The following is a 24,392-nucleotide window of genomic DNA, read 5'->3' as shown; positions in this document are numbered from 1 at the left end:
CAATTGCGTTATTAAATGGAATGCAATTTTCGATACCAGTTCGATTAACAAGAGAAGTCAATTTCCGGAAACGGTGTCGATTATGGGAGCGAAAAATTCGCCTACGAATCGAGAAACGAAGTGTACCTGGTTTTAATATGGAGGAAAGCGTCGGCTATCGAATTTTTACGCGTTTCCAAGTTGAATTGTCCGACTCTGCCGCGTGTCAAAATTTTCATTTCATAGAAATCAAGAATATAATTTCCCGGCTCGAAGGAGTGAAAGCCGAAATCGTGATATGTTAAAAGTTTAGCCGGGCGAGAAATTAAATTCGTCGTCGTCGTCGTCGTCGTCGTCGTCGCATTTCTCTTCTCCCTCCTTTCTATCTATTTCGATTTTAACGAAACTTTAATAATGGCCTCGCTCTCCTCTCTTATAAAAATACACCGTATAATTGCGTTTTTCGTGGTTACAGCTTGAAATGAAATTTTTCAACATTGATCGATGATAAGAATCAGTGTTGTTTGGAAAATTATTATATTGGGGAATAGGTCGGTGTAAAAAAAAATTCGAGTAATTAAAAATTTTTAATAAAAAAGGATAGAGAATTTCGTATACTGATAAAACGAATAACGAATGAAATCGAAAATGATTCGTGTAAAAGAATATACATGAGAAATATTTGGAATATTATAAAAATATGAAGGTTTTGTATCATTAATAATTATATGAATTAATACATGGAACAGAAAAATTGAAATAGTCGAAAAAAATTTAAATTACGATTAATAGATTCGTGTTTCAACTTTTAATTTTTAATACTTTCATTAGCTTTTTATTTAATTTTTCATTTATGCACTCGAAATACCAAGCGAAAAATTGTTATCTCAGACATTTTATTACTTAATTACAAAGAAATATCTCTCTCTCTCTCTCTCTCTCTTTCTCCCTGTAAATGTGCCTTCTTCGCGGTTTTAAAGAATTTCCATTACATAATTGTACAATGTGTTATTATGAAAGAAGCTTTTAAGCACAAAGGAGGAATACGTCTGTCAAGAAGAATATTAAAAGGAACGTATGTTTTTAATAATAATCCCTGCGCTAATTACGGGAAGGGAAATGTGTTTTTAATTATATGCGATAAGGAAATGAAAAATTGTAAAGTCATTTCAAATCAGTTGTTTAAACAATTTTAAAATTTTCTTCTTGTTTACAGAAGATTAATTAACATAAACGAAAATTAAAAATAAGAAAGGGAGGATGTGTTGCAACGAATGTAACGAAGAGTTTTATTTTTACAATTTGCGCGAATTATATAGGATGAATTTTCGCGTAATTTCACTTTTAATATAATACAGCGATGTACAAACATACTCTCATTTACTTGGCGAAAACTTGGTTATTCCGTGAAATTAAGTAGCAGAGAGTAATTTAGACTGGCATTATATCAAACTTCGTACAAATTATATGTCGTTTAAACTCTACTCTCCAACAAGTCATAATTATATTATTTAAAAAAACAATGCTTCATTGCAGCATGACAATGTTTACTGGCACATGTGATAAAAAATTTATAAAAATTTTGAAAAGTTTGATGAACGTCTCTGTCGAGATGAAAAGACGGTAGGAAAAAGAGAATTAAAGCATCCTCCATGTTTGCTCGATTCGATGCAATTTGTTACGGAGTTATTTCGAATGGAGAAGATTGAAAGCCAATTGAACGAAAAACTTGTTTTCGTTCAATTTCGCGATATAAATCTGTCTTTCTCAAAACAATTCATTACAACTCTAATTTAAAAAAAATTATCCCGCTTTAAATAGATATTTTCACACTTTATAACAACTTATAGGATTAGGGGTTAAGAACGATCATCAATTTATTACATTTCCTGTAACAGTGCACGATCGAAAATTTCGCATTTCACGGCGAAAAGAGTGAAAAACAGATCGATTTTTCAAGCGTGGAAAGAAGAAAGGAAAAAAAAAAAGGAAGGGAGAAGATATTAGGCCTGGAGAAATGAATGGCCAACAGAACAATAGAACTCCTCATCCTCGCGTTATCATAGGCCCTGTTCGAAACGATGGCACGTATTAGCACCGTCGCTTCCGGCCAACATGCCCTCCCCCTCCCCCCATTCTCGATTTTCATTGAAATTCGATTCTCCGCAAGCACGGTCTCCCCCTTAATTTCCCCATTGAAAAGCTTCTTCCTCCATGGAAGAAGAAGAAGAAGAAGAAGAAGAAGAGGAGGAGGAGGAAGAGGAAGAGGAAGAAGGAGCCTTAATTTCTCCCGTGGAGAAAATTTGAATGCCGCTTTGTGCTCGAGGCGCGTGGCTCGTTCCTTGTTGCACAGCTGGAGGGGATGGAGGGAGGAGAATGTAAAGTGCGAGAGGAGAAGAATGGAGGAGAAGAAAGGCCCGGTGAAGCTGGTGGTGCAAAATGTAAAGGTGGGAAAAGTTTCAAGGTTCGGAAGGGGTGGTTCGAAGAAACGGGGTGGAAAATTCTTTTGGATTTCTCAGACTTTTATGAAGGGGCGAGGGGGGAGGGGACACGGGTGGCAATGACGGCGACGACGAGGACGACGAAGGGCCGCTGAACGAACGAGAATGAAGATCGAGCCTATAATCTTCAATCTTGATTATTCTGATCGCTGGCATTTTTATCATATTTGTTATGAAAGATTGTTTGACTATTGATTGGTGTTGAGAATTAATTAAAGATTGAAGTTTGTATTATTATTAAACGTATAATCTTGCATCTTGGTTATTCTGATGTCAAATTGCTGACATTTTTATCATATTTGTTATGAAAGATTGTTTGACTATTGATTGGTGTTGAGAATTAATTAAAGATTGAAGTTTGTATTATTATTAAACGTATAATCTTGCATTTTGGTTATTCTGATGTCAAATTGCTAATATTTTTATCATCTTTGTTATGAAAGATTGTTTGATTATTGATTGGTGTTGAGAATTAATTAAAGATTGAAGTTTGTATTATTTTGTACGATAAAGATTATTAGATACATTTGATATTATTATATCTGTGTAAAAATTGATTGATGTTGAGAATTAATTAAAGATTGAAATTTGTATTATTTTGTAGGATGAAGATTATTAGATACATTTGATATTATAATAAAAAGTAGAATATATTTCATTTAAATATTGTTTTTCTATATTTTTTCTTTTTAATATTATACTATGTAAATTGAAATATAATTACAAGAAATAATTGTTACATAAGCAATTGAGGTTTGAATTTCAAAAAAGATATTCGACTTCTATGCATTGAAACCAGTTCAAATATTTTCCACACTTAATAAAATTAAGTAGGTTAATCGTGTATTCTATGTGTATTCAAGAATATATTTACACGCGCATATTTGTCAATCAAAATATAGATACAACTCGTCGTTTCAACAACAACAAAATCGTTTCATCGAGATCAGCATGAGCTGAGGATGGCGTTCTTCATAAATACCGTAAACAGTGGGATAGTTTTCTAGAAGAAAAACATCTTTCCACATTTCGAGCGAGTGGCGAAGAGGGAAAGCTTGGAGGCACGTAACAGACGGGAGGGCGAGGCGGACAAAAGAAGATTAGGGAGATGGGTTAGATGTTCAGCCTTTACGACGTCTAACATGGAGGATTTAGTCGGCAATGTTACGAAAATCCTCTCTCTCTGCTCTCGATAAGAGCATTTTCCAACGACGATGACGTCGACCTGCCATGCAAAAATTATGTCGAGCAATATAATTTTAATTTATCATTTTTATAGATGCCATTTTTCCAATCTGCTTACATCGTTCAATAATTATTCAATAAATTTTAACACATTATTAGACCGTTATTGGTACACATCGTCAAAAATCTTGAAGAATGTAAATATACAAATTGTGAACCCAAACAAATAAGTATACAATAAAACATTTTCTAAAGAAAAGATTCTTAATCCAAAAATTGATAGAAAGTCAAGCACTAAATGTTAAACATTTTGCAATTTAAAAATCTATATTATTTAAAAAAACACATTCAAGACCGATTTCGCATTAATTAAAACCGTTATGAAAATTATTTTTAATCATTTCTTTCTTTTTTTTTTTTTTTTGCGAACGAAACAAGACTTCCCATCTATGCAAAATCCAAGCCAAAACGAAGAGACAAATACGAATAGTAATCACCCTCCAGACGGTCCAATATCCGCTCGGTCTTTCCCCTTTTGCACAGGGACAACAATTAGAAAGGAAGGGGAAGTGAAAGGCGGGAGAGGAGGGGATAACAGTTGGCCGAAAATACGATGCAAAATGAGACGGAAAGTAACGTGGATATAGATATCGCGCGAGCGTCTGGCACAAACGGTTCGTGAAAACGAGTTGAGAAACTTCTTGGTGGAGGAAGACTTTCGAACCTGTTTCCAACGAGGAGGGGCGTTCGACAGCCCGGAGGGGGTAACGAAACGAGGGTAACGAAGCTCGTAACCGAATTTCAAATCGGTTGCTTCGCGACAATCCTTCCGGCGTACCGTGGAATCCCATTCCGGCCGAAAAGGGAAGATAGATTACGTATTGAGCCGAGCAAGAAGTGTCACCGATTGCCTGCAGTTTCGCAGGATAGAGATAAGGAATTTCATCATCCATATATATGTATATATATATAGTGAAATCGATCGTGTACACTTTTGCGTTATTTGAGATCGGAATATGGGATTTTTACATTCGTTGTTTTTTTGCATCTACGTGAAAAATAAAATGTGGAGGAATAAAACGTGATTCTGCATTTTTAAATCGGCGAGAGTAATATGTAAAGAAAAGTGCAAAAGAATTGGCTTGATCTCGAAATTCAATTCTGTTTTCGAGAGAATTGAACTTCCATTAAGAAAATATGGGATATGGGATACGCGTGATGTACGTGCCACGATAAATGTTATTTCTCTTTCAATTTGATATATGTAAATTATAAATAAAACGAATTCGATAGAAATTTAAAATTTTTCTTTTCGAGAAGAGAATAGTTGAATTACTTTTGACTTTGAATTTTAATATTCACTTAATAATTTCTTCGTATCATTTATATGAAATATAAGGAAATTCGTAAATGATTAGTTTTTTGTCAGTATATGTATATAACTGATATGAAAAAAGTTATTATATTTTTATTTACAATTCCTGTATTCGATCATCCCTTAAAATGGAATAACATTTTTAAAACCAAACTTCAGAATTTTTCGAAAAATTAAATTTTCAACATTTATTTCGTATTTCGAAAGTAATTTTACCTGGAAATTGTCTTCGATTTTTTTTTTTTTTTTTTTTTTTTGACTACAATCTGATAGAACGTTAAAAATTGAACATTTTATTTTAAAAAATTCTATTACAAAGTTTAAAATTGAAAAAAGCATTGAAAGTTGATTTCAGTTGATTTTATCTTTTTAAAATAATATTCTGTTGAAAAAAAATTATTCCAAAATGCGCTAATATATTATTCTTTACGTACTTATATAAAATTTAATAGAAAAAAATAAATAAGAATTAAAAAATAAAAGTTTGCTTTATTTCTTCGTTTTTTTTTAAATATAAATTTGTAATGACGCGAGATAGAATAGAATTTTTCACGTAAAAAACATTTCATTTTTAACGGTCTATCTATCTTGCTGTAAAAAAAATAAATAAATAAATCCTGAAACTTTGAGGATTGATTTCACTTCTCTTAAAGTTATTTCTCCTCAACAAAAAAAAAAAAAAAGAATACTTTATGCACAACTCGTTATATTCTACGTGCACACAAATTTCCATTAAAATTAAAATTATCGGAATAATTAATAATTTTGTTGTAATACAGTATACGATCAATTTTGTGAATCATTACGATTCTTAACGATTCTCTGTAATTTTCTATCTCTCGTCACTTTAATTTCTATCAACGAGACGTGATTTCTCTTAATATTCCTGGTTTTTCGACCAATTTCCTCGCCACGTCTCATAATCGTCTTTATTATCGGCCTCGTTAATAGGTTCTTCTTGAGACACGGAAACTTCGTCCTTGGAAGTGGCATTCGCTGTTAATTACCAAAATTTCGTGTAAGAAGCAAGGTCTGAGTGGAATGGAGAAGAAGGATGAAGTTTGTCGAATATTTGATAATCCTCGATGAGTTCGAGGGACTATTAAAATTCGATTTAAACTTGGCCGGTTTTTAAAAGTGCTTGAACTAATAATGGAAAAGGAAATTCGTTTATTGAATTTACGGGAAATCTGATATGTTCGTATATTTCTATAATATGAAAAGAAATGATGAAAAGAAAAAAAAAAAAAAAAAGAAATCAAATATTATTATTTTTTGATAAAAAAATATTTGCTTTCAATTTTAAATTTATATACATATGAGATATATACTTTCTGTGGAATTAAGTTTTAAGATTCTAGTAGGAATTTTAAAGCTTCATGTTTTAAAATATTGTTTGCTTTTTTAAATTCTTTTTTACTATCGATTGTGGTATTTTTATAACTTCATTTTTATAACTCATGATATTATAAATTAAAAATATTTGTGAAATGGTAATTAAGGAATAAGGAACATCAAGATTAAATGTAGATGGTTTAAAAAGCAACTTATGTTCTATCAAATCATGAGTAGCAAAAAGGAATTTTATCTCTACATATTCCATGATTGAATAATAATTGAACATATTTGTAAAGCAAACACAATAAAACAATTTTCCATGAAACATCTCATGATACAATTAATACATCTTCAATTGTTAAAAATTTTCAAAAAAATCTTGTTAAAAAAAAAAATTAAAATTCCAACTTTTTTTTCCCTTTACAAATAAATATGCTTCGATTCCATCTTTTGCTCAGTGATAAATTGCCTCAAAAGAGATGGAATATTTTCCAAACTATTAAAACCTCGTAATTTATTTCACGTGGATTTTCATATTTCCCCCTATTTATTACACAGGTATTCAATTATGAATCTCTATTACACAGTTTCCGCTCGCGAGTTATGCGCACGAGGGCCGTGCAGATGATGCGGCCTACAAATTTATAGCCCTTAACTTGCGTCATGATGTCGTTTCAAAAACGCATTTGCACCATCTGTTTCAACAACGCGCTTGTTCTTTTCAAAACAGGCGGAGAACGAGGCTCGGTGTCATTCATGAAATTCAACATCGAACGGCTCAAAGCACAGTTGGTGTACACGCTTTCTGTACACCATCCACTCCACCAGGCCCATTAACTGTTTTTGTTTTAATTAAAAAAATCTCCTCTTCATTCAGATTTTTAAATTTCAATCCATTTTTTTAATTTATTTCTAAATACAATTTTTCACCGCTTAGACAAAAGGATGAACATTGGAAGAATAAATAAACGAATGAATATAATTTTAAAAACTTTTCAGAAATAACAAATATTGCAAATTTCGAGAAAATTTTTTATTTTTACTTAAGAAGGGTTAAAACGTGGACGATGAGTATAAAAATAATAAATCGAAGCATCCCCTTTAAGAAAGCACACACAATTTTCTAGGAAGAATACGTATTACTTTTTTTCCATCACTTTTGACAAATATCATTCCATTCCAGCAAATATATAGACTCAACCAAATGAATTGTAATAAAGAACGAATAAACTGATTGAAAAATACCTTTCAATTGTATTCAATTAAAAGCAATAAAATGCACAGGATTGAAACGAACTTCAAACAAGCTTTCACTTGAAATGCTTGTTTCACTTTCTAAATAGCGCGGCATAACTACGTATACACATATAGGAAATGCTTTTTGAGCGGCACACAATTTGACGTCATACAAATCGCGCTTGAACGCATTGAACCATCTGGAGCGAAGCAAAAGGTACACACACACACACACGCGCGCGCGAGATGCTTCGAGCAATTTTAAAGACACAGATTTAGAGACGGTTTCGATAATCAAGCGTGGCTCGGTAAAACGCAACCGGCTTCGATAAAAGTTCTCCAAGCGCAGGCAGTTAATTACGCGTACCGGCACAAGTGGAGAACAAATTGCAGTAGGCGAGGCGCACGGTGAACATTTCCATTTTAATTAATGTAATGGAACCGGTGACGAGTAACAATTAGTCTTTTAATAAACTTCGGAAATTAACCGTTCGTCACTCCTGCCCGCGACAAACCTTTTATTTTTTTCCCTACAGCGCGTGTTATTTTCGATTAATTAACGATTGAATGTTTAACGATTCGATGAACACAATTGTGCAACGATTTGTAGAGGTAAGAAACTTGCTTTATTTGTTTTTTTTTTTTTTTTTTGAGTTGAATTATTAAATAAGTGGAAAGTTTTCGTTGTTTCTTTTATGATAAAAAAAAAAAAAATATGATAAATGTTGAACCCGTGGATTCGATATCTGGTGAAAATTTGTTGAAATATTTGTTATTGGAAAAGGGAAAGAAATTTTTTTGGTTTGATAAATTAAAGTTTATTAATATCTATTCGTTTAAAGAGTATATTAAAAATTAATTTTTTTTTCCCCTATAATAAATCAGATATTTTCCAAAAATATATGAAAAATATAGTTTCTAGTTCCTCAACCTTTCATCCTTGTGAAATGTGAAATATTTTTTTGAGAAAGAGCTTTTTTAAAAAATTTCATTAATATACCAGCGATCAATATTAGAGAAACATTTTCTTTTCTACATTTTAAAAATTATTCATATGTATTAAATATCTTATTTATATTTTCATGAACAAAAAACTTTGTCAACAATTTTACTTATTGTTTAATAAGCTTTTAATATTGATTTTACTTGAATAATTATAAAGTAAGTATATCTGATATAAAAGCAGGCTATTAATATCGTAAAGTGGAACTAATTAGCGACTTTTCTACTTGAAAGCATGTTTTCAAAGTATTCCATTCAATAGCGGATTAGTTACTAACGTGAACAACAAATATATTGAAGAAGTTTATTAACTTCTAATACTTTTTTACAATCTTTGTTCTTCTGATTACATTTTACATTAATATTTTCATTGTTTGTTTATAACTCCAATGTTAATTATAATTATGTGATAAGAAATGTAATATTAATAAATATTATATATTAAAATAATGACACTAACAAATATACATGTATACGTATATATTTGATAGAAAATAATTTATCACGTAAAGATATAATAAATTATGATTCCTCGAAAAGAATTATTATTCCGTTACATATTCGTTATAATACACGTAAACTTCGATCGAAAATTCAATTTTTATAGTTTCCACAATAATTGAAACAAAGATTAAACAAATATTCACCTGGTATCGTTCAGTCATTTATATTTAAATAAATGTTACAGATTAATGAAATTCAGTCGTTTAACATGTAACAACTTAACAAGTAAAACGTTTTAATTAAACAGAGTGTTATTTCTTAGAGAAAAAGTAGTCAAGCGTGTCAACAATAACTTTCACGACACCACTTCCCAACGTTGAATCCCCTTAAAGACTTACAAATAGGTTCCACTGTTTATCGTCCACAGCCGAAAGGACGGAATTAACGTTGAAACCGGGAGAAAACCATTTCAATATTTTATTCGGACTGCGTTCGTCGTGTGTCCACTTTTAAACGGCGACTCGTAAAAAAGAACCATCCGTCTCTTTTTTTCCCTCCGCAATTTACCACTGTGTATTACCTACTCGAGAAAGACGCACGTGGCACACTCGAGAGGGCGCTCGCTCGAAAATGTCCAGCAAACAATGCGTTGGAAATATCGGCGGAACAGGCGTATTTGCAGACGCTGTGCAAACGTCGAATATCGAGGCGATACAACAGCCGAGAGCCGAGTTACTGGCAAATATTTCCGGTCGACACCAGCGCCACTTGGAATTTTACGGAATGTAATGCGCCTCGATTAACCTCTTAAGCGGAAAAAAAGTGGATATACCGATTAACTTTCGATTAATCATTGAAATCATTGAATCATTGATTCATTTGAATTGATATACAGTGGTGTAATTGGTGGTAGAGATTCTACGTGGAAAAGTAAGTCGAAAATATAAATGGATAAATTTTTTTCATTACGAGATTTTCGTTTTCGAGGAAAATAATTTCGAAAAATTGTCAATTACAAATGAAATTGGATATTTCTCGATTAGATACGAAAGAATTTGGCTTCTTCGAAACAGTTTAAGTTAGATTATACATTATTAACAATAATTTTCTATTTAAAAGCTATGGGATAACCTCATTTTTTTCTCTCTCTAGTATTATTTCTAAATTTAATTAGGTTTATGAATATTATTAGTATGTTGTCGTAGGATAAAAAGAAAACTTTAAATTATTCTTAAGAAAAAAAAGATAATATAAAATAAACAATTTTCCTAAATCAGTCTTCTTTTATTATTTCCTCTATTAGATTTATAGATCCAAGTATATATATTTTCTCAAGCAGTAGTAATGTATGTTTGATTCAATGTTTCCATAAATAACATTCATCGTCGATTTAACAGCACTGCAACGGTATTAAATCGGCATATTAACATTAATTATATGTGTAGTATGTGTAATATGAGATTAGATAATATAATAATTCAATAATTGAGAGTTCAATCACGTTTCCAATCGATAGCTATCAATCAAATTTTAAATGTAGAAATGACAGATTCAATACCGTAATTATATTAAATAAACCATATGGATAATTTAGAAAATATGTTATTTCATATTTAATTAGATATGCAAATAATTAGATATAATAATACGAAAATAAAATTTGAATTTTAAGTTTTTAATTTAATAATATTGCATCAGTTTTGAAATCATAATCCTGAAATTATGAATGCTAAGATATGTATCTCAAAAAATAAACTTTTAGATCCAATAATTGATAGATAGGACAAAATGCAATGATTATATATGATAATTTCTTTGTATAAAAATAATTAAAAATTGTAATGTTTTAAATGGATGAATATATTAGAATTCTCACTATTTAAATATTCATTTTGTAACTTGAACTTGCAATTAAATTCATAATCCAAATCTTGGATCCAAGTATTCGAGTATATAAAAGAAGATCTTTTATCTTCCAAATTTAACAAAATGATGAATATAAAAAATATGATAAATAACATATTCCACTCAAAATTGTTAGATAATGACCAATCCATCTGATTATTTGAGAAAAACTTAGATTTATGATCGGTCACATATCTGATGTTCTATTTCGTTTCGTAACAGTTTTTCTTATCTGGACACGTAGTTAACGACTTGTCAGCAACGATTGGACGTTGAACATCGATAATCGCTTGCTATCGATCGTATGTGAAGCAAAAAACCCTTAACGAATCTTTCCCCCCTCTTATTATCGTTCTGTTATCACAACAGCATGCGAAAATTATCTCTTATCGTATCTCTCGTTCGGATTATCCAACTTTATATAATATATTCAGGATACATTTTGATTGATTGTTGTCTAAAAGTTTCTTTTTTTTTTTTTTTTTTTTAGCTCAAATTGTCGAAAAGATAAGAAGTTAAAAGTTAAGACACCTTAAAAATCGTGACCATCCTTTTCTTGGGTAACGATACTACTACACACATGAAATGTTCGATTTTTTTGAAGTTAGAAAGTTCGGTGATTTATATCGTTACGTGTCTTTCTAAAATATCTTTTGAAAATATCGGGTTTGTTATACATCTTCCATTATCAAATATAGAAGAAAGTAAAATTTTATTTTGAATTGATTGTATATATTATTTTAACAAAATTTTTATTTTCAGCGTCTTTATTTGATTGCGTTGTAGATTTTATCAACAAAGATTCTTTATATCTTCAGGAAAAAACGGAGAACGAGATATTCAAATTTTAATTGAATAAATATTCGAGTAAAATCAATTACAAATCATAAATAGAAACAATATTATGAATGTTGCTAGTTTAAAATAGCTGGTTTAAAATATATTAAAACTTTTATGAAAAATAATTTATATTATATTAAAATAGTATGCACTTAATTACACAATTTTTATCGAAATTTGTTACTATAGAAGTTCACCTGGAAATATGTTTTATTTTATTTTCAGTATATATTTGAAAATTGGATCAAAAGAAAGCTTTAACAAAGAAATAAAATAAAATCGTCACAAAATATTTTAATCAGAATTATTTATATTAGAATATACAGTTTTTTCCATGAAAATTAAAACACACAAGGAAAACGATCATCCATATATAATTTAAAGAGAAATTTTGATACGTAAAGCAATAAAAATCTCATTTTTCAATATTTCGTACACAACACAATTCTCTCGAATTCACAGCCAGACTCAGATTTTTTTATGACTCTTGTTCACTATCCATCCAACAACAATCAAACAACAAGAGATTCCACCAGCAGATCAGAAGGTATTATCCAAAAGTGTCTATCTGGTGCTCGAACATCGGATGGCGGTTCGTTACGACGGTGGACGAACGTAAAGTAACGGGGGCGAGGTAGGGGCGATAAAATGCGTGAAGGGGGTGCAGAAATTATGGGGGGACACAATGCGTCGTTACTTAGTGAATTAATGACCAGGCTTCCCGAGTGGATCGACTGCTCTTTTGCGATAAGCGGTCGGATTCACGCGGGTCGACGTTCACCGTGGAAAATTTTACGGAGCTTTCAGTCGACTCAATGGAGCATACCCGCCCTCTATCTCTCTCACTTTAACGAAAATTAAGCGTGATGCATATGCGCACACTTTGCAAATTCCAACGATTCCAGACAAATTGATGGTACACGTTTGTAATATCCGCCATAATCTTCATTTATCTTGGAACTTGTATACGTTACAATATTTACAAGGATTTGGATATTTCATTGAATTGAAACAATCTTTGAAATTTGGTGGATAATAGTTATAATATAAAATAATCTTAGCGGATTTTTTCAAGCTAATTCTTCACTTTCATATACTTGATTAATCTTGTATAATATTATAAGTACAATATGGATAGAGAATAAGATTTTGAATAACTTTTTCTTATACATATGCTATTTAGCTATTTTTCAAGATATTTGCACAAAGAGGCATATGTATGTAAACATATAATTGATACTTATCTTTTGTTAATATAAGGTGTCAATGTTATTGAGGCATGTTTATAATAAAATAAAAAAGTATAAAAACTTAGGATTTATTTATTAAATTGTAAGCAATTGAAATTTATATTAATCGAAATCAAACAAAAGTAGAATGATTTTCTGTTTTTGTTACATCTTTTTTATATAATTAGCTTAAATTTTCAAAACTTTCTTAAAAAATTCAAATGTTCAAATATTTAAAAAGTTCTTTATATAATTAAAACAATATTTTATTTTGGTAGGTTGGATATTAGAATACAATTTGATAGATCAACAAAATATTTAGCAATTAATTTTAAAATTTAGCTTTTAATTCATTTAAATATATTTAAATGACACGAAAGTAGAAAGTTCAATCTTTAAAATAATCCCACCAAGATTATTTTTTATCAAGTTACAACAATTCAATGATTAATAAGTATTCAGATACTTATTTAAGACATTCAAAAATCGATCAGACGAGATATCATAAAACGCAGACATCATTTTAGACATGTGTTAATAAAGAAAGTCTCGTATTATTAATGAGGAATCAGTGAAAATGTTATAATCCGATGCTTGATTGGTTTCGATCAATATTATGGGAATTATTCCATCAACGAGGAATTTCGAATTAAATGTTTATTCAAATTTTGAGTTGAATTTTGCACTTGGAAATAAGCAATTTACGACCAATTTTAATACCTATTATCGCATCATTCGTGGCTTTTAATGTTTTTGAATAGTTTCGGTTTTAAAGGTGTTCGATTTTGGGATTGTAAGAATTGATAAAGTATTGCACTTGTTTCAAATTTATATTATCTATTAGATAATTTCTATCGAATTTCAAGCTATGAATATTTAATGCAATTTGTATTATTATATTGTTATTCGTGATGAAATTAATATTCCTTTAATACTGATAATTTATTAATTTACTATAAGTATATTGATTAGAATTAGTACATTGATGAAAAATAAAAATTAATAAATTTTTCATTTCAAGATTTTTATATTATTACTTTTTCTCATATATTTTTTATTCAGAAATAATAGCTGATCTAACCCCTTCGATTTCATATTTTAAGTAATTAGAAATCATTAGAAATAATGCTTTAAACAAAAATATAATAAAATATGTGTCTAATTTTATATTTCATAAAAATATAATAAAATATAAATAATAAATTTTTGCACTCAACATAAGCTAAAAAGTATTCACGTGTTATGCAAAGTTTGTAAATTGATTAAGCGTAATACAAAAGTAAACTGTGCTAATTAATTTTAATATAACTATTTAAAAAGATATTCGCATGTATAGTCATCTTTTTCAAAATATCCATTATTCTTAAAATTCGCTTTAAAATCTATACTTTTAAATGCATTAAATTATTATCTGCACAGATATTTTATCCATGTATTTCATCTATGATTAAACGTACACAAACTTTGCATAATAATAAATCCAATTACCAAGTAAGCCTCGTTAAATTTTTCTAGATCTCTATTCGAACAAAGTTAATAATAGCCGGTGTTGTGCATACTGTATGAAACGGCAAAATGTCATAGAATTGAATGAATTTAATTGGACACCGACCACTATCGATCGTCCCTTTCTATATCCAGATTCGTCAAACCTTGGTATCAACGGCTCTTGCTGTCTCCGCAAATAAATTTAGTCACTTTCACATATGGCACGGGTATTAAATAAAAATGGAAGCTATACGTTCGCACATCGATTCCCTTGTTCATCTTCGCTTTTATACCGTTTGATTGCGCTCTATGAATGTAAACGTATCTCTATTACTGCTGTTATGTATTTTCGATATATACTCTTTTCCTTTATTCGAACCGAATCGTCAATTTTTCACTTTTCACGATGTATATTTATTATTTCATTTTTTATCAATTTTTACAATCAGATATGTACAGGATAGAATATTCGTAGAATATTTTTGGAAAGTATGGAACACTTGATCGATTTTAGAAACCAAAATATAAATATAAATATCGATCGAGGCTTATTTATTAAATTAAAAGGAATTTATATTCACGTCAAATGAAAATGATGTAATGACAGAATCAGTTTCAATTTATATAAGACTCGTTTTATCTATCGCAAACTTTAAATGGTTATAACGTAATTAATAAACTTTAAATGATATTTATGTATAGTAGCTTTTGTGTTTGTTTCAACACAGTAGAATTAATCCTATTAGAATAGTTGGAATAGTTGAATAAAACGAATTAATATATGCTAAATAAAAAAGCATAAAAAAATAAAAAGAAACACGAAATAATTAAGAGAATAGCAAAAATGCAAGTATATTAGTATTATAAAATGATTTCCATAAGACGAAATTAATTAATTTTAATACGAATGTAATACGTACTTAGAATTCGACCATGAATGCTCGCTGTAACCTGCTCGAATTTCGCTCAAATGTCCACACTGCCGATTATCATGTTACGCGAGATGTTCACAAAACAACACGAAACGCGGCATAACTTTCCACAACACAACTAGAGAGAATTGGCGCAGAAGGTAGCGTGAAATTTGGACAAAGGCCACCTGAACGGCGTTATTAATTGGCTAGGTTCGAACATTATGTTTCGCGAATTACCTCCTTCCCGCGTTTCGATGTCCGCCATTACTGTCGTGTCGGTTACAAGCATGCTGCGCGCGCAGCTCGCTTATTAAAATCGCACGCTCGGCTTGACGAAGTCGTTTGACACGTTGTCGCGTTGCATGGCTGTGTCCGTGCTCGTCGCCGCATAAATACGAAAATGTACGCACCGCTGCACGCTTGTACACGTGTTTCCGATATCCTCTCGTCCCCTCTCTTCTCAGTGCTTTTTTCGGAATCAGGAATCGTGATACATCATTCTGTTACAATATAACCTGCTAGTTGTGGGAGCGAAGATGCGTGCAAAAATCGAGGTACGTGCAACAAAGAAGGTAACTAATCGCACGATCTGTTTCCACATATCCCCACTCCTTGTTTCCCCACTCTCTAACCGTCAGAAGTTTGGAATTAGTGGGAATCGCCGAAATGCGACGAACGAGGATTCCGTTCGTTTATTAACGAACGAGATTCTACTGTAATTGCACGGTTCCTTCCGACTGTCGAACTGTCACGCGGCATATTTTTGACATGGCTATTTTTAACGATTTCCGCGCAGAATTGACGTTCGTTCCGTTTTAAAGCGAGACGTGTATGACGACTTTCTAATGGTCGACACATGGTTGAGCGTTGTTTCAACCACGACTTTTAACCGAAAAGCCGCGTAACGACTCGCATGGTTATTCATCTCAACGTCCATTATCCGAACGTTTTTCCCGAGGGTAATATTTATGACGATACTATCGAAATGTAATGTTCGATAGATCGTATTGATGTGTCCATCGAAAACGTGCAATGATTCTTTGAAAATTAACGTATCATACGTTCGCGTATAACTGGCTTTGTCTCGATCGTTATTTTTCGACGATGTATAGATCACGTATCGATAGATATGGTGAGATATTATTATTATTGATTCTTTTTTGTTTTATACGAGTACCAAAATGGATGATTGAACACGTATAAAACGAAATTTTCAATATTGTTTTTTTTTATCGATGAAGTCAATGAATGGATATTTAAAAATATATTATATTTTATAAAATTTAAAGAAAAACTATTTCTTGATTTGCTCACTTTTGCAATAAATAAATAAATATATATATTGTATGTTTGTGTTAAATTATTGAAGAAATTGATTATATAAAATAAAATAAACTTATTTAGATACAAAGAAATAAATTGTTTAATGTTTAATAAGTGTAAATTAATTAAAAATGAAGCTGAATCTAAGTAAACCATTATTCAAACAAAAGATATAAAAATTTTAATCGACGAAATTAAATATAAGTAAAAAAATAAATGAACTTTAAGTAATAATTGATGAAAATAAAGATCGAATATTAAACAATATTTCACCGTTTGAAGAAAGAGAATTTCGAATGTCTATCGAAAAGCTAATTGGAATATAATCTTTATAACCATTTTTCTCATTTTCGTCGCGGAAACAAAAGTCTCAATTGTCCTGGTATTTCTTCTTCTACTTTGTTACAGACTCGATAATTAATGAGGCTTTTTATTTCATTCATCGAGTTAGAACATCGTAACCTGTTAATTGTAGCGTACAGCTTGTGTAAATCTCTTGTGTGCAATTGGCCGTATTACAAGACAGTGAGTAAATAGAGGTAACCTCGTTGCTTGCGTAAAATGGCTAGCACTGTTATTCCTGATATGCACTTTCTAAAGTGAAATATATTCTATCCAAAATCGTCAAATTGATTAATTCTATCAAAAATTCTAAATTATTTGGCTTCTCAAAAATTAAATAATTATCTCTATTAAAATTTAAAAATTCACAAAAAATGGAATTGATTACTAGGACTTTAGAGAGACCCAATTTTTAGGAAGAATGACGAGAAAAATTTTTCGATCGAATATCGCATCATAAAATATGACAATCATTTTTCGAGAACGAAGCATGATTTTTACATGTCGAAAAATAAAGTGTGATTTTTAATTAAAACACGATACGAAATACAGTCGCTTATATATTATACCGCGTATAAACTGTAGAGTTTGCTTTACGATACAAAGCATTTGTATTATAGATCGTACTGAACAATTATGTGCAGTGCAATGAATTCATAATACGATATGGCCATTCGTAGTACCGAGAATTTCGATTATTCATGTATGTATATTATTCGTCTCTCTATATTCTTGCAGAAAGTCGAAATAAAAATTAGAATTAAAATGTAAGGAATTGAAAATAAGAAGTATGAAGTTTCATATTTTAATGTTTAACATATTTTACTTGGAATTAATAACACAAAGTCAGAGAATCGCGAGACGTTTGAAAAGCTGCACGTTAATAAATTATTATGAAAATTATTTACGGAGAGAATGTTACACAGGAGTGAATCTCTTATTGTCATACACGACATACCTTTCGTGCACAAGTGATATCAATAATTAATATTGCGTAATGAGAAATCGATACGTACTGAATTGAATATATCATATTATATTTTATCACAGAAATTATCATTATGCCTGTCATTCTTCAATAATCGAATTTGAACTTTCAATAATCGTTTCTTATTTGTTATCATTGATATCATTTACGATATACTAGAAAAAAGAATTTTATATATATATATTTATCATTTTTTATTTCTCAAATAAAATCGTAGAATTTATTTTTATTTTCTTATCCCATCTTTTTTCATCTTTCTAAATTTTTCATTTTATTCAAAATAATTATTTATCTCTCTTCTTTATTTTTGTTTCAAATGAAAAAAAAAAAAAATTCAATTCTGCATAGAATGCTCGTCACGTTTTCACTAATTCTAATTCGATGGTCAATGATTGTAGATATTTTTGTAGATCAGAACTTTATACCTATTTTCAACAATCATTTCAAGCACTCGTTTATCTGTGCTTCACTGTGCCTTCTCTTTTCTCTATCCTTCGTAGTTTCATCTTTAATTCTCCTTGAAATATATTCTACTTTAATTCTACTTAATCCGGCGAGTATAAATTAAAAATTGGAATTAGAATCCACTTTTGAATTCCTCATTTAAACTTGGATAACTAATAAATGTTAGCTTTCATTTATCATTGTTATCTTTCTTTCTCATGATAATTTCACATACATTGTCCAGGAAAGACATTGATCTTTTGATTTTAAACTGATTGAAAAACAAAAGTGAAAATAATTCTGATAATAATTATTTTTCTAAAAGAATGAATATATTATCTTTCATAACATTATAGATAGTATATAGTCAAGAAACAATAAGTTAAATAATATCAATTTATAGTTATCTTTTATAATCATTCTCTACCTAATAATTATCTATTTTACATTTACTTGATATAATTAGATAATATACCAATAAATCACTAAAGGAAAATGAACCATTAATTATTTATTCTTCGTTCAATATTTAATTTTAATACAATTTATTAAATTAAAATTAACAGTGAAAATTATTTTCAACAAAGAAGTGTCAAAAATATAATTCAAGCAATACAAGATTTAATAACAAGTGAAAACACTTCTTGAGTTTTTATTGGTTGGCTTATTTAAGAAAATCCAATAATTTTATCAAACATCAAAAAATGCAAATGTTCAATAAATAAAAAAAAAAAAAAAAAAAAAAAGCATGTTTATACGTGTTATACCTGTACAACCTCGACACTGCATATATTTTCAAATAATTTAAACGCAGATAAAATAATTGACACGGAGAGGGTAGTGATCGATCAAACATCGCTTTGACAAATCCACGTATAATTGGATGTTTTTGCGAGAATAACGCTATATATCGACACAAAATAAATAAATAAAAAAAGAAAAAAATAAAAAAATAAAAAAAAGAAAACAATATCGCCACGCTGAATTGGCTATCTCACTTCCCAGTGGCAAATTCCATCGGAAGCGTACAATCTCTGATGAAGCGAAAACTTTGGGGAGGGTGGACTATAAAGCTGAAAACGTTAATCCGCCATATTCGAAAGATACGAGATCGTTATCCCCGATATGCACGTGGAAAAATTGATGAAAAATGTGCAAAACGTTTTCAAGATATAATCAATAACGCAGGGGATTGGGTCTATTAGATATTAAGCCCGAATTAACAATATCGAGTGAAAGAAAAAAAAAAAAAATGCAGAGTAGCCATCCTTCGAAAATCAATATAGTGGGTTCGTTTTACTTGAAATATAGTAGAATCTCCATTATGCAAATATATTCTAATAACCGAATGTTCTGTTAAGTGAACATTCTTAAAATAATTTATTTATTTATCAATTGATAACTTTTCCTTTATACGTGTTAATTATTGGAACGAGATTGAAAATAATAAAAATACTATTTTAATTTATGATATTGAAAAATTATTGGCATTGTGAAAAGGTGAAATGAAAAATTATTTTCAAGATATATATTTCTTTTTTGTATTAAAAAGAACTGCGTGTGGATCTCTAATTTTATAATAGAAATCTTATCATTTCTTATTTTATTATTTCAATTTTGTTATAAATTTAGTAAACATTGTGTATAGAAGATATTGTAGATAATTTTTAAATAATGAAACAGAGACTTTTCTTAGACGAGTTATTTTTCAAAAAAATAATATACATATTTACAATGAAAAGAATTAAAATAATGGTATAATAAATAATTCTTAGAGATTCTATTTTAGTTGGCAAAATTTTTTAATATACAAAGCTGCGAAAATTTTGATTATTTGTGTCCCAATTGTTCGAACAGATTAGAGAAAATAAATAAATAATCAGAAGAATATTTTAAGATTTAATTTATAAATTATTTCTAACCAAAAAATTCATTAAAATACGTATAAATCCTTCGTTTTCTCAATTTTCTCTCCAAAAAGGATTTTCAAAATTCAAAATTCGTTCGTTTGTTAATAAAGTGTTTTATTCCTTAAAATATTTTTAAGAACTCGTTCAGGAACGAGGAAAAATTTCAAAATACTTTTATTCGATACCTGCTCCATGTCGGTGAAAATTATCACGATTCTTGCTCGAAAAAACTTGCAATATATCATTATATCATTCCACGATGTGCAGCAATCCCAGCAAACAACAATCTTCTGATGAGATGAATTTTTGACGTAGGATCGAAATTTGGTAAACGTTGGAGCGAAGAGGAACGTAATAGGGCGTGGGGAATGAGAAGACAGGAAGGATAAAGGAGAGAATGGAGGAGAGAAGGCGCGAAGGGGAGGAAAATATAGTTACGTTTCTGGAAGAAATCCGAGGAATTTGAGCTAACGGCAATGCAATTTCGCCGGGTAATCTCTTGCAGAGATAGTGAATTCTTCCCGCATTGGTTTTATAAATCATCGACTTGTGAATGTGTGTACAAAAATGGATACGTAATTTTTTAATATACGTCATATTTAACAAATTCTGATTCGTTGAAAATTTCTCTTATTGAATCCAATTTATACTCGATTATGCTTTCTGTGTTTGCAATATTTCTCAAAATAATCTAACAATTATTAAAAATTATGAGAAAACTGAAGTTAATTTCAAAATTATATTTGTCACCAGAATATGATTCCACTCTATCTTGATATCTTTACTTCGATTCAAAGGGAGAAAAAATTTCCTTGAATAAATTATAAAATAAATTAGAAAAATAACTTTTTTAAATCAGAATAATGATACATTTTTAGAACAACTTTTTTCCTCCTCTAAAATAAACAACACCATCGTTACAATTATCACACAGAAAGTTATCCTATAAATACACAATCGAACGTAATTTTCTTATGTTATGCGCGCACAAACATGAGAATTATCCGGAGATAATTTGCACGAGGTTTTTTCCGCGCGTCAGAATTAACAGAAGTTAATTTTCACGAAGGAAAAATTGCCTCTGATTCGAGCCGATGTACCGTGTAACCGTTTCACAAGAGAATTTTGTACCTGTCAAACCCATTCCCCCGAGTAGTCTGTCAACTTTGCGTTTTATCGATTGCAAGGACAGGGCATTATTCCCTCATGAATCCAGACGCGCGTCTGTGAGTACCGATGCGCATGATATATCGAGTTTTTGCGCGAGTTTAAAAAATAACTGGAGCCGAAAAAATTTTTCAAATTTCGTGTCTGCGATCGTTTAAATTATGCGAATGATTATTATTTTGTAGAAAAAAAAAACACGATTTTTAAAAATAACAGGGAGCGAAATCTCGTACAATTTTTTTCTTATTACGTGTAAGCCTTGGCCTCTAGTTTTCAAGATGTTAATATTCGAGATATTTTGTAAAAGGACATACAATCATTTAAAATATAGTATTAAATACTGATAAATGTTATCGTAACGATAGACAGAATTAAATTTCAAAATAAATATTAGTGTAGTATATTGTTTTATATTAATCGAACACAGATAAAAGTAAAAGATTCGATAGGGTAGCAATAAGTTGAGTCATGAAAAAATTGTTCGAAATCTTGCCCTCCATATGAGCACGATCCATGACGGAATTGAAATTTAAATTGAATTATTCTTTCATTAACCAGAAACGTATTATTTTCTTAGGAATTTCAGGAATAAAATTTTCAACGCGTATATTTTACAGGGGAGTACGTAACGCGAATACGAGTCTACACTTGTTACACTCTCGTGGGATCCATCCACCTCGATCAACTGTGATTCCAGCTTGGGACCTTAGTCATTCCAGAGGTAAAGCAGATTTTTTTCTGGAGGCCAACAGCTCTCCAAGTATTCAACTAAAAATTCGTTCAAATATTTGTAATTGTTTATGTTGGTGAAATAATGTATATAATTTATAATGAACGAATGAATATTCAATATTAGAATATTCAATATTATAGGTCATTACAAAGGAAAAAAATAATTTAAATTTATTTTTCAGTACATTATGATGTAAGAAAAATTGAATAAAATGTAAAAGGATTCAGATACTATTCATATTATTCTATATTCCTAGTAGAAGCTTATCCATTTTCACGTATAAAAATCTATTTATTTTGCGTAAAGCTTCATACGTTTATTTTTAAAAAAAAGGAAAAACGTTAAAAGTTAATCCAGTCTTAGAAGAAGTAGTTACTTCACAATTTCGTATAAAACATGTCTGAGAGGAGAGGGGAGGAGGAAAAGAAAAAAGAAATTTCAATATTTTTCAACCGATCCATCTTAAAAGCAAGATACACTAATATGTTTTTCCAACAAGTTTGCCAAGCGATAGCAGTTGATTGTGCAAATGAAAAAGCTCGAAGCGTACACACGGTTTCCTTTTACTCTCGATAAAAGTGGGCAGATACCGGTAGTGAATCTCTATCCGGAAGCGCGTACGGTACACAGCAATATCAAAATGTTTACACGAGATCGTAGGGGCTGGCTAGGAAAGGAGATCTCGGCGCATTTTATTCCGTCCCCTCGATTTGTTTGTTCTCAGAATTCGTCGAATCCAAGCGAAATGAAATTGACACGACAACGATGAAATAGAAAGCTTACGGAAAGTATTTCAAATACTTTCCAACATTTGCATATTATACGAGTGGCTCCCGGAAGTATTGCCACTTCCTTTAAACTTTTCTAAAATTGGATCCGATATATTTCGCGTCGTATGATGAATTTTTGAAACGTTGAAAGGATCGATTTATTAGGTAAAAAAAAAAGAAATTGAAATAGCGGACAGCGAATGTAACGAAAGTTTGTAATGAAAATTTAAGAGATCGATATTACAAGTGTTTGCTTCTCCTTTTTTGAAAACGATCAAATAAATATAATTTAGATTAGCTCTGTTATCACGAAAAGTTAATTTCGTTTCTTAAATGCAACTTTTTAAAAAATTCTTGAACGTTTTAGAAAATATGAAATTGACTTTCATATGAACTTTATATACCCGCCAAAAAACTATTCACCTCAAATTACCATGATGCCATGCAAGTTTGGTTTAATATATTTTTTTTTCTTTTTTTTTTTCATCGCCAACATAACAGCCAAGATATTAAAGAGGCTTGTCTCCCGATATAACTGACATAAAATAACCTTTATTATTTTCCTCGTCATTTTCATCAAATTTTTTAAATTCATTTCTTCTCACCCTATAATCTGATAAACCAATTTTTCTCTTCAATCAAAATTTGTTTCAATTTTGAAAATATTAATATTTCGTTTCGAACAATGTACCTTTTATATATATATATATGCACGATTCTCAATTTAATAAGATGAAATAAGTTTTGTTTGTCGAGGAAAATAATTCAGTTCTCATCGAGGAACGTTTCATATTCGCAAGAATATTTATAAACACGATTTCGTGTATTTACCTCGATCCTGGGTCGATCGAGGATCGTATCGATCGTTCATTATTTGCGGAAACGTTATTTGTATTTGCAAGGGAACACTGTTAAATTGTTTGTTCGAGCAGGAAAAGAAAAAGAAAAATCGAATAACGCACAGCTATTGATTGCAAAAAAAAAAAAAAAAAAAAGAACGAGTATTATTGTTTGAAAAATAATTTCTTGCTCGCTTATTGTTAATCCGATGGGAATTGTGAGAAATACCGGACGTTTAAAAGAATCGAGGATAATAAATTTTTGAAAATGTGCGAGGTGCGTTTGAAAAGTAATGAATATTGAGAGAAAAAAAAAAAGGTGGATATTATTTTATGAAAAATATTATTTATCGTATCTTTTGGAACGATTCTCTTGGAAAACTGTGCATGGAAGGCGTAATTCCTTGATGATTCTCATTGAAACTATTCTTTACAATCTT

General features: G+C 30.1%; 1 protein-coding gene and 1 long non-coding RNA gene across 2 annotated transcripts in view; one reads left to right on the top strand and one right to left on the bottom strand.

Annotated features, from left to right (window-relative positions):
• Nucleotides 1–24,392, bottom strand: part of Cad87A (cadherin 87A) — a 243,465-nt gene that overhangs the window by 72,536 nt on the left and 146,537 nt on the right. The window lies entirely within an intron of this gene.
• On the top strand, nucleotides 15,738–22,571 carry LOC147657389 (uncharacterized). The gene is made up of 2 exons (XR_015292541.1): nucleotides 15,738–15,990; nucleotides 22,228–22,571. It is a non-coding gene; the product is annotated as an uncharacterized LOC147657389 (long non-coding RNA).

The sequence above is a fragment of the Apis florea genome, unplaced genomic scaffold (assembly GCF_048593485.1).
Source record: "Apis florea isolate Af1SG1 unplaced genomic scaffold, ASM4859348v1 contig_3170_pilon, whole genome shotgun sequence".
Lineage (NCBI taxonomy): Eukaryota > Metazoa > Arthropoda > Insecta > Hymenoptera > Apidae > Apis > Apis florea.
This window is presented reverse-complemented; position numbering and strand designations above follow the sequence as displayed.